Genomic DNA, 14,956 nt, shown 5'->3' on the forward strand with positions numbered 1-14,956 from the left:
CACCAGAACTTAGAGCAGCATTGAATGCATTCTAACAAAAACTGGGCTTATTTTCAAAGGAGACTTTGTGGCAATCTTTTACATAGTTCAGCAACATGATTCAGCAGTGATACAACTTGATGATTTTAACGCAATGATTTATCTCAGTGATTCAGCTCCAACTCCGTTCCCACGCTTAATGCTAGGACCTTGTCTTTATATACACCTTGGGGATGCTCTTCCTCATGCAAGTGTCCATTTGGGATGGAATTTCAAATCAAATTGCCCTTCTTGCACTTTGTTTTAACTTAAATGGTTTTGGGGAAAAACCTGTATTTTTAATTCTAATCGACTTCATACAAACAGAAAAAAGAAACAATTTCTAACCTTTGCTCATCACAAACATGTATTTGTTTGTCATTGACAAACACCCTAGATGAATAAAAGAACAACATCATAAGAGCCCAAGAAAAGCCCTTCTGGAACAGACAAAGGGCCCATCTAGTCCACCTTCCTGTTTCCCACAGGGCCCCCCAGTTGCCTCTGGGAGCACACGTGACAACAAGATACCTGCATACTGTGCCACTCACTTGCATCTGACATCACAAATAAAATCACACCAGGTTTCTGGGGGCCCTTGGCACATTGCCCTCCATGGGCCTCCTCCTTTCTGGGACCCCTTGAGGTTCATGGTATGGCTTATGTTGACCAATGGGTTGTAGAGAATGTGTCAATGACAGTACTTCACCATCTCACAAAGGATATGGTCAAAGTACTAGTCTTGCAGATGGTCAGGAGCCCTGGGCTTGCCTGATGATGCTGACCCCTGATGCTGGCCCTGGATAAATTTGTAACAAAAGAGAGAGTCATTTTTCCAGGTCTTAGATGTGCACAAGGAATATATAGCTTTGTTTATCTTTATGTTGTACAAAAATCTGCAAAATAGTTATTGCTCATGAAGACAGGCATATTAAGATCTTTCAATACAGTTTCTCATAGCTCTAAAGAAAAGTCAAAAACAACAGACATTTTGAGTGTGCCCACCTACAGACAAGCCTGAGAAGATGTTATTTCTCAGACTTTGTTAATTTCTGAGTCTGGGAATTCTTCTGTTCCCTTGGAAGAGAAAATGCAAATGGTTGTGAATGACCTTTTTTTTCATCTGTAAAAACAAATCTTGATTTCTCTTCACTTCCTCCTGTATTTATACCAGAAATATTCTGTCCGCACAACCAAATGCAATTTTCATTTTTTCATGCAACTTTCTTTTTTCTAGGTGAATACATGTTAATTTCGCCTTACAAAACTTACCCAAATTGATTGGAGAAACTGCTTCCACTGAGATTTTCAAAAGAAGATCAAGGGTAGGTTCAAATACCATGACTTGGGACACATGCTTGAATGTGATTAGTGCACTTCAAACCATTTTCTACTGGTTCCTCAGTGAAAAAAATTGTAGAAAAAGTTTGCCTGAAAGGCAAGATCCTCACCACTTTCCCCTTTACTGCACTGTTGTAAGGGGTGTGTGTCTGTTATTAGGTTGCAGTCTCATTGCCCCACTGAGTAGGTTGGGGCTTTACACGGGGTAAGGAAATGAATGAACCTCAAGGAGACCTCCAGTCTGCTCCTTCCTAGTGCTGGATATAGTGTGGGCCAAGTGGCTCCATTGCACCAGTGCTGGTTAGGATTGAGCTGTTTGTGATGTATGGTAATGTTTTGTGTTCTTTGTTGTTCTAGAGCCCCTCATTTAAGAGTTTGGGGGTTGAGAAGTCAGGGGCACAGTCCTGTGGAAATTCCCCATGTGCCAAACACCATTGCACTGTAGGTGTTTCATAGCTCTTATTCATTTCATTGCATCATGCTTCCTGCTGGGTCATGTCCTTGGTCCTTTGATTCTTGCTTGTAATTCTTGGCCTTTGTTCTTATTCTTTATCATTCAATCATATTATTCTGAGTGACCCTGCTCAGTTGCAGCATCACAGTACAGTGAATAGAAAGATCTTTCATTCTTGGATACATCTGCCTTAGCTCTGAGAAATGGCAGCCAGAGCCTCACTCAGAATCCCAAACCCACATCCTTCTTTGTTTGGCAAGGCTTTGAGTCATGTGGAATTATGTGAAAGAAAACAGAAATAACTATTTGACTTCTGTAGAGATTATGAGTGATAATGACATCCTTTTCAAAAACTTTTGTACCTTTCTCAGTTATGTGTTATCGATTGTTCCTAGTATGTTAGGAGGAGGGAGAGAGGATTTGTAATTTTGCATGGAATTTTTTGTTGTTTTCTGGATCTCTTCCAAGAAGTTGTACTATATTTCTTGCTGGGACAGCATGGCTTGTCTGACCACTTCCCCTTTGCAATTAAGGAATGAAACCACTTGCTTACGCACAACGGAGGATATCATACCTAACCCAAAAGGAGGCCAGAAAATTCAAGTACTCTGCTCTTCCCAGCCTAGTCACAGGTTGGGTATATGAAATAACACAGGACACAGAGGGTGCTTGTTAAGTAATGGCAGTGTCAGTGTGCATGATTTAAAATGCACGCAATAGTAAATAAATGCTAGTGCAAAATATCTCATATTTACAAAGTAGAAGCAAATACTTGAAGAGGAAAAAAATCCTTACAATGTCACATCCTGTGCTTCAAGAACACAAATCTGTATTTGACAATGCAGGGAATTCTGGGGCTTGCAAAACACCAGTACGTGTGCTCAGCATTTTGCTCCTTTACCCCCTTTCCTATTCCTTTCTTGTTTATTATGTAGCATTGGAGACTCTTGATCTAAATGTCCAATTCTGAATAACAAAAAGTGAAGAGGCATTTCAATTATTTTTTGCAATGGCAGCTTGAAATGAGGCAGAGTTTGAAGATGGGGGGCAATGGGAGAGAAGAAATTTGAAGCTCAGATTGATTGTGTGCTGCAGACTTTGTGATGGTATGTTCCATTTTGGTTTATTTGTCTTGGTTCTTCTCCGTGTTGAAAAGACTGACCCGTACAGACATAAAAAAGACATCCTCTAACTTCATCTGTCTCACCATCATTTGTGGTGCAAACACTTGTGGGTAAGGCACTTCCCCAGTCTGGAAGATATTGCCAGATGTAGTGGTGGGATATTGGGTTTCAACTATGGCTTATTTAAGATAAAATCCACATAACTGCATAAAAACAGAATAATTGTGTATGCTCTACAATATGTAGATTTGATTCCAAACTGAACAAATATCTCTTCAGGATCGGCTGTAGATTTGAATAATCTGGCAGCATGCATTTGGAAAAACCATGGGTTTCCTCTGTCCTTGCCCTGAGACTGTGGTAAATAATGTGGAGACAAGCTGGCCAACCTTGTTTTCCTAAGCTATTGACTAATCACTGAGTTTGTGTTCAAGAGCACTGTGGTGAGCTGGTTCATGAACTTCACGAACTCTTCTCATCATATCACTGACTGCAGAGGAAGGCCTAACAAATGACCACTTAGTGAAAAAAATGAGTTCTTGCTAGAAATTAGCAGTGGATTAACAATCTTTTTTTCCAAGATATCCAGAAAGGTGAGAAAAAAGGGGGGGGGAAAGTTCCTGAATGTATTAGTAGTATTGTAGTTGAACTGAGAGTGCACCTCTCAACCTTCAGCTAACATATCAACATACAAAATATAAGACTCTGACTTTATTTTTAGTCAGACTAGTCTTATTGGCAAGACTGTCTAAAGTTTCAAAGAAATATGTTTTGCCCAAACTCTTCTGGAAGTGCTGAAGACCTAGGCTATGATGGTTCTGGCAGTGCTTTGGATTGGAGTGTCAGTGTTCAACTGCAGACTGGCAAATTCTCTAACAATGCAATTCTATATTTTTAGTGGTATATTATCAATATACTTTGTATGGCAACAGTATGACAGAAAAGCAGCCTAGATGGTGGTACATTTTATTATCATCTCTAAAAGGAGAATTGTTTTTTTAAAATATATGACAGTTAGTAAATTCCTATATTTTCCTGCCTTATTACAAATACCATTCTTTTGAAAGATACACCATTTCAAATACAATTTATCTTGTACTTAATCATACAATGATAGGAGCTGCGAAACCACATCAGACCAATAGTACATCTGCCCAGACACTGGCTAACACAAAATGCTATCCTTCATTCTTTTCAAATTTGTCACATATATGTTTCCTAACTTTTGACTTACTGACTGACTGACTTTATAACCTAAATGTCTTCTGTAATGTAATCTTATGACTCAGTTTTTTATTAAGGTACTGAACTAACCCACTCATCTCTTATTTTAAACAATTTTGCTAAGAAGATAAGCATAGAGGTATAACCTAATTATCCACGAATTTTTTAACCTTCAGTTTTATCTCAATGCAATGAGAAGTGCCCTTTAAATTAAAGGAAATAAGAAGTTTAACAATAGCCTCATTAATGCAAGAGAGAGAGAGAGAGCAACTGGCTGGCAATCCATCAATCATTCTCTCTCCAGGCACTTAGAACAGTTTCACTCTAAGGCAAGCGACCCCTCCTTTCCCCCTGAGCATGTGAAAAAGGATAATCACTTTGCACTCTGGGTGAAGGGACGGGTCACTGGCTTGGAGTGAAGCCTTTCTAAGTGCCTGGAGAGAGACTGATTGATGGATTGTCTACCTAATGACTCTGTCTTACATCACAAAGGTCAGCAAGGCTGTTTTTAAATCACCTGAGCAAAGGGACATTTTTTAAATGAATTTGCTTGAATACGATGTTTAGTTCTGGGAGTGGAACCCTCACAAATAATGAGACTCAGCCTATAGTTTAATATTAAACAAAAGAGAAATAATGAGACTCAGCCTATAGTTTAATATTAAACAAAAGAGAAAGACAGCAACAAAATGTGTTCTGTTTGTGATAATTTTGGGTCAAATCCTATCCAATTTTCCATTGCCGGTGCAGCCATGCCAATGAGGAATGCGCTGCATCCTGTGGGAGGGTCAATCATGGAGGCCTCATCCAGATAAGGGAACTTTTGTTTCCTTTCCTCAAAGCTGTGTTGTGGCTGCACCAGCACTGGAAAGTTGGATAGGATTGGGCCCTGTATTGGCAGCAGGTGATGCTAAACTGGGAATAAGCAGAACATATATCTGCTCTATATAGTAGTGTCTATATCTACTGGTAGATTGCTAAATGATTTCCAGTAAATCAGCAAGGTTTTTTGACTCCTATTGTCTAGCAACAACCATTCATATTTGTGCACTTGCATGCATACTAATAGACCACTACAGTCCTTGATTCAGTGACATGTGGTAAAGTTCAGAACGGGGAGGCACAGCTACATGTACACACACACTCACCCCCTCCCTTAAGTTCAGTCTCTTTCAGTACCTTCCTTGAAAAAACACACTCTCACTCTGTCTCATCTCCCCCCCCCCCAGAAATAAATGAAGAAAAACATCACCTCTTCTTCCCCCACTCAGAGCTAGTGAGAGCTCAGTGACACACCCCCTGAGGTAAGCGGAAAATTGCCTCCTCTGGTGCTCTGGAGAAAGCTGGTCCTTTGCACAGGGTACCTGTTTTTCATGGCTTCTATCGAACAGAGCAAAGGCAACTCTTCCTGCTGCCTCCCCAGAGCCTGCTGATGCAGGTGCCCCCCCCCTTTTTAATTGAAGGCCAATCATGATTACAGCCTAACCTGTTGAGGCAAATCTTCCTGCTGCCTCCCCAGAGATTACTGATACCGGCATGCTTTTCTTTGGAAGCCAACCATGATTGCAGCAAATTGGCTGCTGCCTCATCCATATGTATTGTAATCTGTGTGTGCTGCTTCACTTACTGACTCTGCTTGAGAAGAAAGGAGCAGAGTGGAAAGGCAAGGAAATATATTTTTTTTACTTGTTCAGTTTGGTGAGGCTCTGCCTCACCACTGCACGTCACTGCTTTGATTGTAACTTGAATTTAGATTTGCTAATGGATAACAGCCCAAACCTGAGCTGCCCGGAGCTGCGGGAACTGGCGGCTCCCTGGCAGGCCTCCTACCGCGGGAGGCTCCTTGGGAGAAGGCGACTGTTTGGTCGCTGCTAAAGTGAAGGTGCTCGTGTAGGGCGCACAGCCCTCCACGAGAGCTTAGGATCCTGCAGAGCTTGGCTCCGCGGATCCACCTCCCCCCCTGCACTCTTGAACCACGCCTCCTCCCTCACCAGAACGCCTCTCCCATGCCCCCAACCACATCCCCATTCCCCATTCTGCAGCCTGGCAGTCGCAGACACCGCTGAGCCACAAAACACGGGCGCCTGTCGGGCGGTGGCTCAGCACCAGCCGGAGCTGAGCCAGCTCTGGCGGGAGCCTAGCGGTAAGCCCCGCAAATGTGCCTTATGGCACATTTGCAACTGTGGTCCGCGCCGCGGAGGCGCGGCATGGACCACAGGATTGGGCTCTAAGAAAGCTATTATTTTCCACCTGCCTTCCTCAGGTGACCTTGTGAAGTTCTAATAAAAACCACAGTAGATTCCACAACCCTAAATCCTGCCCATGCCACTGTTTTTGTTCTCATTCCAAACAGCAGATAAAGGTTAACTTTAATATATAGTCTGTCTGCAAATGAAATTCATGAGTGAATCAAATGTGGGCGTGGTGTCATTGTTCACTAGATCATACAGATTACACATTTTGATGATGAACAACTCATCCTTTGCAGAGTGGAATTAATTTTAAAAACTGGCTCTCGATGATTAAATTAATGACGTGATTTATTTTACTAATGTCACACTAAATATGGGTTGTGTGGTTTTGAACGAATGTGCCTTTGCTACAATGTGCAATATTGTATCATGAATTGAATTTAGTGGCATAAATGTCAAAAATCAGAACTGAGTTCATAATTCCGCAATGACGATTAAGTGACAATGCTATTAATCATCTCCGCCCCTCCAATTGCTGGAAGAGTACATGTGGTGATCTCCAGGGTAATGCTGAGAATGACCATGTTTTCCTGTGGAAAATCCCCATCCTGAGATGATGTCAAAACTGCACATCCGAGAGGTTGCTGCTGTTAGCAACTTGGGACCAGGTTACATTACCACCCCTTCACCAGCTGCAGAGATTATCTGTCCACCAACATCCATCATGCTGAGTTACCTGAGAAGGATGAGGAACATCTTCACTGACGTCTTTGTTTTGATTCTGTCATACACATACCCCTATACAATCATACACACATTCAGTGGTGTAGCTAATGGGCGTGTATCCCAACGCCGAGCTAAAAATGATGCCCCCAAAGTGATGTTGCAACAGGAAGTAATGTCATGATCAGGCTTTTCAAAAAGTGAAAATTGGGGAAAAACTTGCCTCCTCCCCCCAACAGCTTGCCACCCACTTCCCCTCAGTCAGTGGCACAGTTAAAGCATCTATCTGCTACCTGAGGCCAAAGCCCTGCCCCTCCACAACAAAATCAAATTTAACTAACTAACTATTAATTAATATAATTATAATAATTAATTAAATAATAATTACATAATTATTTAAATAATAAATAACCAAGAATAAATTAATTGTTAATTAAAAGTGTGCCCCTTTTTGGTTCGAGACACTGTGCTGGAGTGAAGAGGGACAGTTATTCTCCCCCGCTAAATAAAAGAGGAACACCACTTCAAAAAGGTCCTCTTTATCCAGTTAGGCAGGGGTAATTGTATTGCATGGAAATGACAGCTGACTCATACTAACACCTTATTGGTTCCATGCTTTATCATAATAACATCTCATTGGCTCTCAGAACAATTAGGACACAATTCAGCCCTTGACTTGGGCTGGCACAAGTCACTTGCGCCGGCACAGGAGGGTCGCAAACATGTGGTAAGGCATGTTTGCACCTCCTCAGGAGTTGGAACAAGCCAGGAGGGGATGGGTAGGAGGTGGGAGGGAGGCATTCCTGGGTGGGGGGAGGGCGGGTGGTGGGCAGCCGCCGGGGCTGGTGGGCGGGGAGAGGGAGGCAGTTATGACAGATCCCAAGCCCCATTCCTGGGGAGAATGGAGCGGCTTCAAGCTGCTCCACTCTCCTCAGACTTGTGCCACCCCTTGCCTTTGGCTGAGCTGCTTTTGGCCCCTACCCTGCGCTGAATACAGTACAAGCCTCCTGTTCCAGCACAGAGTAGGATTGTGCCCTTAGTCTCATAGGTCAACTTTGAGTTTTGAAAATCCACTTTTTGTTCCATAAGGCAGTTGTGTTTTCATTTTCTGGTTAATTGGCCATAACATTTGATAGAATAGAGATATTCCAATGTGGTTTGTTTCATTGCATTCTGCATTAAATTACCTTTCCAATGATATATAACATGATGTATTAATCATACATACGAAGATTTTCACAATTTTAGCCACTAATGTCAAGCTCAGCTTGCTGCCCCCCTAAAGCTTGTTGCCCTGCTGCTATACGGCACTGCACACATTCAAGCCCTCTCTGGGTTGTGTGCAAGGCATCAGAGACAGGAAGTCTACCCTAGGTAAGTTGTTTTAATCAAATCAAAGAAAAAGTTTTACTGAGAATTTAAATGGAGAAAGGAAAACAGATTTATGTACTTGAAACTAAGAGGCAAAGTTCAAAATAAAGTAAAAACACAGACTCCAAGACTTATTTCACTTAAAGAGTCCATTTACAATTCAACATCACCCTGGCAGTAGAGGGAACAATGTTCTTGGGAGTTCACCTTTAACTGGACAGTATCATGGCTTTCATCTTAGCTTGGCTAGCATCTTGCAAGGCACAGTGCACCTTTTGCACCTCCCTGCACACCTTGCTCTCTCTCTCTCAACCCAGCTGATGTTGTTACCCTTTCCTTGTCATGCAGTCCATTCCTGTCTGAATGCTGAAGAAAGGTGGTTCTGACCAGCCGCGAACCTCTGCAGCCCCGCGCCCAGGGCAAAGCTCCGCAATGGCATCCCCCGCAGGCTACTGCCACCCCTCCTGGGCAGAAATCCACCCCCCTACTCACCAGAGGCTCACGGAGCCTCACACGACCTCCTTCCTTGCTGGGGAATCCTCTGTGAGGTTTCCTGGCGCTATAAACTGTGCTTCCAGAAACTGGAAGCAAACCAGAAGCACAGTTTCTGCCCCCGTCGGGAGCCTCAGAGAGGCTTCCGTGGGGTCCCAGCGGCTGGCGCCTGGGGCATTTGCCCCAGGCAGGTCTTATGGCAGGCACGCAACTGGTTCTGACCCTCTTGTTTTGTAGCTCTAACCCATGAGGCAAAGTCATTGCAAAGGAAAAGTGTGGATAAGTTTACACAGCGTTTACTATTCTCAGCTGTTTCCAATGTGAGTCTTTGAATATGTGTATTGAATCTCATGTTAGGGGAACTGACTTTATAAGATACACTTTATGGTAGCCCCTTTACCCCAAGTTCTTCTCACAGAGTTGTTCTTTTGAGACTTCCTGGGTGGTGGTTGCTAGCTGTTCTCACACTTAGAACCGGGACCCACTTTTTAGAATGAGAATCTGTCAGGACCCACCAGATGTGACTTCATGACTGAAAGTGACATCATCAAGCAGGAAAATTTTTAACAATCCTAGGCTGCAATCCTACCCACACTTACCCAGGAGTAAGTCTCATTTACTATCATTGTTAAAAGAATATACATAGTAGCTTGTTAAAAGTATAGGTCTATAACATTTCAGTCACAGACCATGGTCGCATCAAGTCTAATATATTTTAAAAAAATATTGAAGTGAATGGGAACCCACCTGAAATTGTCTTGCAATTCTCCTAATGGGTCACGACCCACAGTTTGAGAAACACTGTGTTAGACATCTGAAATACTGAGGAGTCTCCATTTCCCCCAAATTATCACAATGACAGAAATTAAATTTCTTGCCTTTGCATTAGAAAATAAGTGTGGTCTTCACACTTTGACAGAGTCTGCTTCTTTCATGGCTGGGACACATTGTCACATTGAAAAGATCATATTAAGCAAGTTCAGTTTTACTTTTCTAGCACTTCCTATTCTTCTCAGGTTTTATTCTAGTTGGTCAAAGGTGTGGTAAGCCTTCAGTGAGAAAATCCTACCAGAACTACTATGTGCAGAGCCATTTGTATCAGTGGCTTTGGCATACCTAATTTGAAAGTCTACAAATTCTACTTTTTGATTTTAGTAATGTATTCAGATAGTTCAGGTGGGAAATGCTAATGTTTGGATTCCTCTAGAAATGATGAACATTTCTGTAATTTGAGTCCATGCAAGTCCTTAAAATAGTTTTGTATAAATGCTTAAGAGCCCAATTCTGAGCTCGGCGCTCCGGCTTTCCACCGGAGTGCACTGTTGCAAACATGCCGTAAGACATGTCTACGAGGCTTACTGCCTGGCCAGCACCTGTGCTAGCCTAGCGCCGGCCAGTGCTGGGCTAGCGCCAGGTGGGTGCCCATCCTCTGCTGCCTGGCCGTCTCATGGTTACGCGGGCCACCTGTAATTAGAAAATATTTATTAGAGATGCATTTTTAATAGAGGAGATTTGTGGTTTGTTGCTTTTGCTGCCACCTGCAGGTAGTCTGTTCTCTGCCCTCTCTGGTGGTCGATGAGGGACTGGTCCATCAGTGAGACACTGGAAGTGATCAAAAGCAATTTTTTCCCCTGAGACCTCGCACACCACTTCTCAGGGTCTTGTAGACCACCTGCGGTCCCTGGACCATGAGTTGGGAACCAGTGCCCTAAAGCAGGGGTCTCCAAACCCTGGCCCGGGGGCCAAATGCAGACCGTGGCGAGCCTATATCCAGCCTGTGGCCAGCCTCTGATCCCCTGAGAGCATCTGGCCCAGTTGATCAACACAACCAGAGTTGTGCTTGTGGGGTGGTGGAATGAGGGTACATTTAAGTGTGTGCTTTATTTCTTGGGTTGTGTTCGTGCTTGGAAAAGTCCTGGACATTTGAGCCCATTCATTTATTCATTCATCCAAGTTTCATCTCTAATGTATTTATTTAAATTTTATATTTAATTTTTTTTTCTGGCCCTTGACCATGTGCCAGATATTTGATGTGGCCCTTCAGTCAAAAAGTTTAGAGACCCCTGCCCTAAAGGAAGGCAAGCTGCTGATCAGGCAATTCTGAACCAACTGCTGACATTTCAGAAAACACAGATTTCCAAAAATTAAACATCATGGTGCAAGCCCATCACATGGAGAAAGAAGAACCTCTGGTGGATCACCCCCTTCCAGCACAGTTGAGAAAAGTGATGAAATGTTTAATGGGTTGCGGTACCATTCATAAAACTGTGTTATGCTTCTAAAAATACTACGATGAGCATCTAGTCTAGCCAGTACCCCACCAGGCTCCAAACCAGCAACGTATCTTTTCCTTTCTTATGTTAACAAGGCATCAATCAATCAATCAATCAAGTTCTTTTTGGAATGATTCTCTTTGATAACCTTACATTTATCTTTTGTTGCTTTTGACCTCTAGTCACTTTGCTCTCATGATGTCTTCAATTCTTCCTCATCTAAATGTCTAGGTAATGTTCTGTGTTTCGTTTTGTTGTGTCTGCATGCGTGCATGTGTGTGTTTATCATAGTTAAAGATCAGGGATGGGCAAGTCAGGCGCTGCTTGACTCAAGTTGAGTCATGGGTCTCTGCTGTCACAACTCGACTTGAAAACGAGTCATAGTGCGGGCACTTTCTAAGTTGCCTGGAGTGTTTTTCTGACTCAAAAAGACTTGAGTCACAAGTCTGTTTGATACATGTCAGGCATAAAAAAAAAATGGAGCTGCTGCTGGGGTGTGAGTGTGTGTTGGAGTTCTCCTTTAATACTCCCCTGTCATCCCATCCCATCTGTAAACAAGGCAGGAGGAGGTGGGACAGACGTCATGAGAGCAGGGACAGAAGGGACAAGAGGGAGGAGGGTCATGCACAGCAGCTGGAGGCTTGCCAGGATGACCGAATCCTTTGCAGCTGTGCTCAGAAGTAGTCCTGCTGCATCCAGTCATTCAGTGGGGCTTCCGCCTTCCAAGTAACAACAGAGCTGACAGGAGCCATGCAATTGGAAAGCATGATCTCTACAAACCACCTCCAACTGTTTCCCTGCCTTCTTTTTCCCTGGGCTTAGCCAGCCAATTGGAAGGCAAGAACACCCGTGGACTCCTCCTCCTGCCCTCCCTTATCCAAAGGAAAAAAAAATCAGACTGTCCATCCTTCATTCAATGATCACTGGTTCCTTCAGAAATGGGCAAGAGAGCCTGCTCCTGCCTCTGCCTCCTGCTTGGATACAAAAATAAACATTAACCCTTCCCTGCCTCCTGGCTAGAAATTCCCTGCTGCTCGCCCAGTTGATGGCCCAGCAAAGTCTTTCACGCCATGAAAAAAGTAAGCAAGTACAGCCAGACACAGACGGATTCAAGTCTGCATGCATGGGGACTGAGTGCTAAGAGTGGCCTCAGACTCAAGTCAATTCCCAAGTCATCAGTGCAGCTGGTGTACACAAGTCAGCGAAAAATGCTGATTCAAGTCACTTGATAAAGATACGTAACTAAAGATACTTAAAGATACTAAATAATAAAGATACTTAAAATGAGCAATCAGCAGGAGCAATCAGGCGCTGTAAAGCATCAGGTGTGGCAAGAGGCAAACTGAAAGCTTGCCTAGGTGTATGTGTTAATGTTTCTAAGGCCATTTTCCTTCCCAAGAACTGCCTGAAAGACATCTCCTCTTAGTTTCCTCTGCTTTCTACTCTGACCCTGTTCAGGATGCTGGACATAATTGTGTCTGCCACCCTGTCCCTCCTGCCTGGCTTGGCCTTTGGATGCTTCCTACTGCCCCTCCTCACCCATTTTTTTTCCATTTGCAGGTTCATGAAAGGTGAACATAAGAACATAAGAACAGCCCCACTGGATCAGGCCATAGGCCCATCTAGTCCAGCTTCCTGTATCTCACAGCAGCCCCACCAAATGCCCCAGGGAGCACACCAGATAACAAGAGACCTCATCCTGGTGTCCTCCCTTGCATCTGGCCTTCTGACATAGCCCATTTCTAAAATCAGGAGGTTGCACATACACATCATGGCTGTAACCTATAATGGATTTTTCCTCCAGAAACTTGTCCAATCCCCTTTTAAAGGCGTCCAGGCCAGAAGCCATCACCACATCCTGCGGAAAGGAGTTCCACAGACCAACCACACGCTGAGTAAAGAAATATTTTCTTTTGTCTGCCCGAATTCTCCCAACACTCAATTTCAGTGGATGTCCCCTGGTTCTGGTGTTATGTGAGAGCGTAAAGAGCATCTCCCTATCCACTCTGTCCATCCCATGCATAATTCTGTATGTCTCAATCATGTCCCCTGTCAGGTGCCTCTTTTCTAGGCCGAAGAAGCCCAAACGCCATAGCCTTTCCTCATAAGAAAGGTGCCCCAGCCCAGTAATCATCTTAGTCGCTCTCTTTTGCACCTTTTCAATTTCCACTATGTTTGTTGAGATGCGGCGACCAGAACTGGACACAATACTCCAGGTGTGGCCTTACCATCGATTTGTACAACGGCATTATAATATTAGCCATTTTGTTTTCAATACCTTTTCTAATGATCCCAAGCATAGAATTGGCCTTCTTAACTGCTGCCACACATTGGGTCGACACTTTCATCGACCTTTCCACCACCACCCCAAGATCTCTCTCCTGATCTGTCACAGACAGCTCAGAACCCATTAGCCTATATGTGAAGTTTTGATTTTTTGCCTCAATGTGCATGACTTTACACTTACTGACATTGAAGCACATCTGCCATTTTGCTGCCCATTCTGCCAGTCTGGAGAGATCCTTCTGGAGCTCTTCACAATCACTTCTGGTCTTCACCACTTGGAAAAGTGTGGTGTCGTCTGCAGATTTAGCCACCTCACTGCTCAACCCTGTCTACAGGTCATTTATGAAGAGGTTGAAAAGCACCGGTCCCAGGACAGATCCTTGGGGCACACCACTTTTCACTTCTCTCCATTGTGAAAATTGCCCATTGACACCCACTCTCTGTTTCCTGGTCTTCAACCAGGTCTCAATCCAGGAGAGGACCTGCCCTCTAATTCCCTGACTGTGGAGTTTTTTTATTAGCCTTTGGCGAGGGACCGTGTCGAACGCCTTCTGAAAGTCCAGATATATAATGTCCACGGGTTCTCCCGCATCCACATGCCTGTTGACCTTTTCAAAGAATTCTAAGGTTTGTGAGGCAAGACTTACCCTTACAGAAGAGCCATGCTGATGCTCCCTCAGCAAGGCTTATTTGTCTATGTGTTTTGAGATTCTATCTTTGATGAGGCATTCCACCATCTTACCTGGTATAGATGTTAGGCTGACCGGCCTATAGTTTCCTGGGTCTCCCCTCTTTCCCTTTTGTGTGACATTTGCTATCCTCCAACCTTCTGGCACCATGGCCATTTTGAGGGATAAGTTGCATATTTTAGTCAAGAGATCTGCAACTTCATTCTTCAATTCCTTAATAACTCTTGGGTGGATGCCATCAGGGCCCGGTGAATTATTGATCTTTAATTTATCAGTGAGGTCTGAAACATCTTCTCTTTTAACCTCTTTTAGGGCAGGAGGTCTGATCTAGAGGGTAGAGCCTCCATTTGCCTGAAGATAGCATCCGAAGGTTGCCAGTTCGAGGCTCCAGCATCGTGCGACCTTGAAGCAGCTGACAAGCTGAGCCGAGTTATTCCATCTGCTCTGAGCGTGGGAGGATGGAGGCCATAATGTGAAACTAGATCAAGAAAGTAAAATCTGAATGTTGTGGTTCTTGTAAGATAGAACATTCTTTCAAAATTGTAAAAATCCCTACGGGGATTTAATAAGCCTGCCTATGTAAACCACCTTGAATAAAGTCTTGAATAAAGACCAAGAAAGGTGGTATATAAATACCTGTATTATTATTATTATTATTATTATTATTATTATTATTATTATTATTATTATTATTATTAATTAACCTCTATCTGACTTAATTCCTCGGTCAGGAGGGGCCATTCTGGCAGCGGTATCTGCCTGAGGTCTT

Source organism: Tiliqua scincoides, chromosome 3 (genome assembly GCF_035046505.1).
Source record: "Tiliqua scincoides isolate rTilSci1 chromosome 3, rTilSci1.hap2, whole genome shotgun sequence".
Classification (NCBI taxonomy): Eukaryota; Metazoa; Chordata; class Lepidosauria; order Squamata; family Scincidae; genus Tiliqua; species Tiliqua scincoides.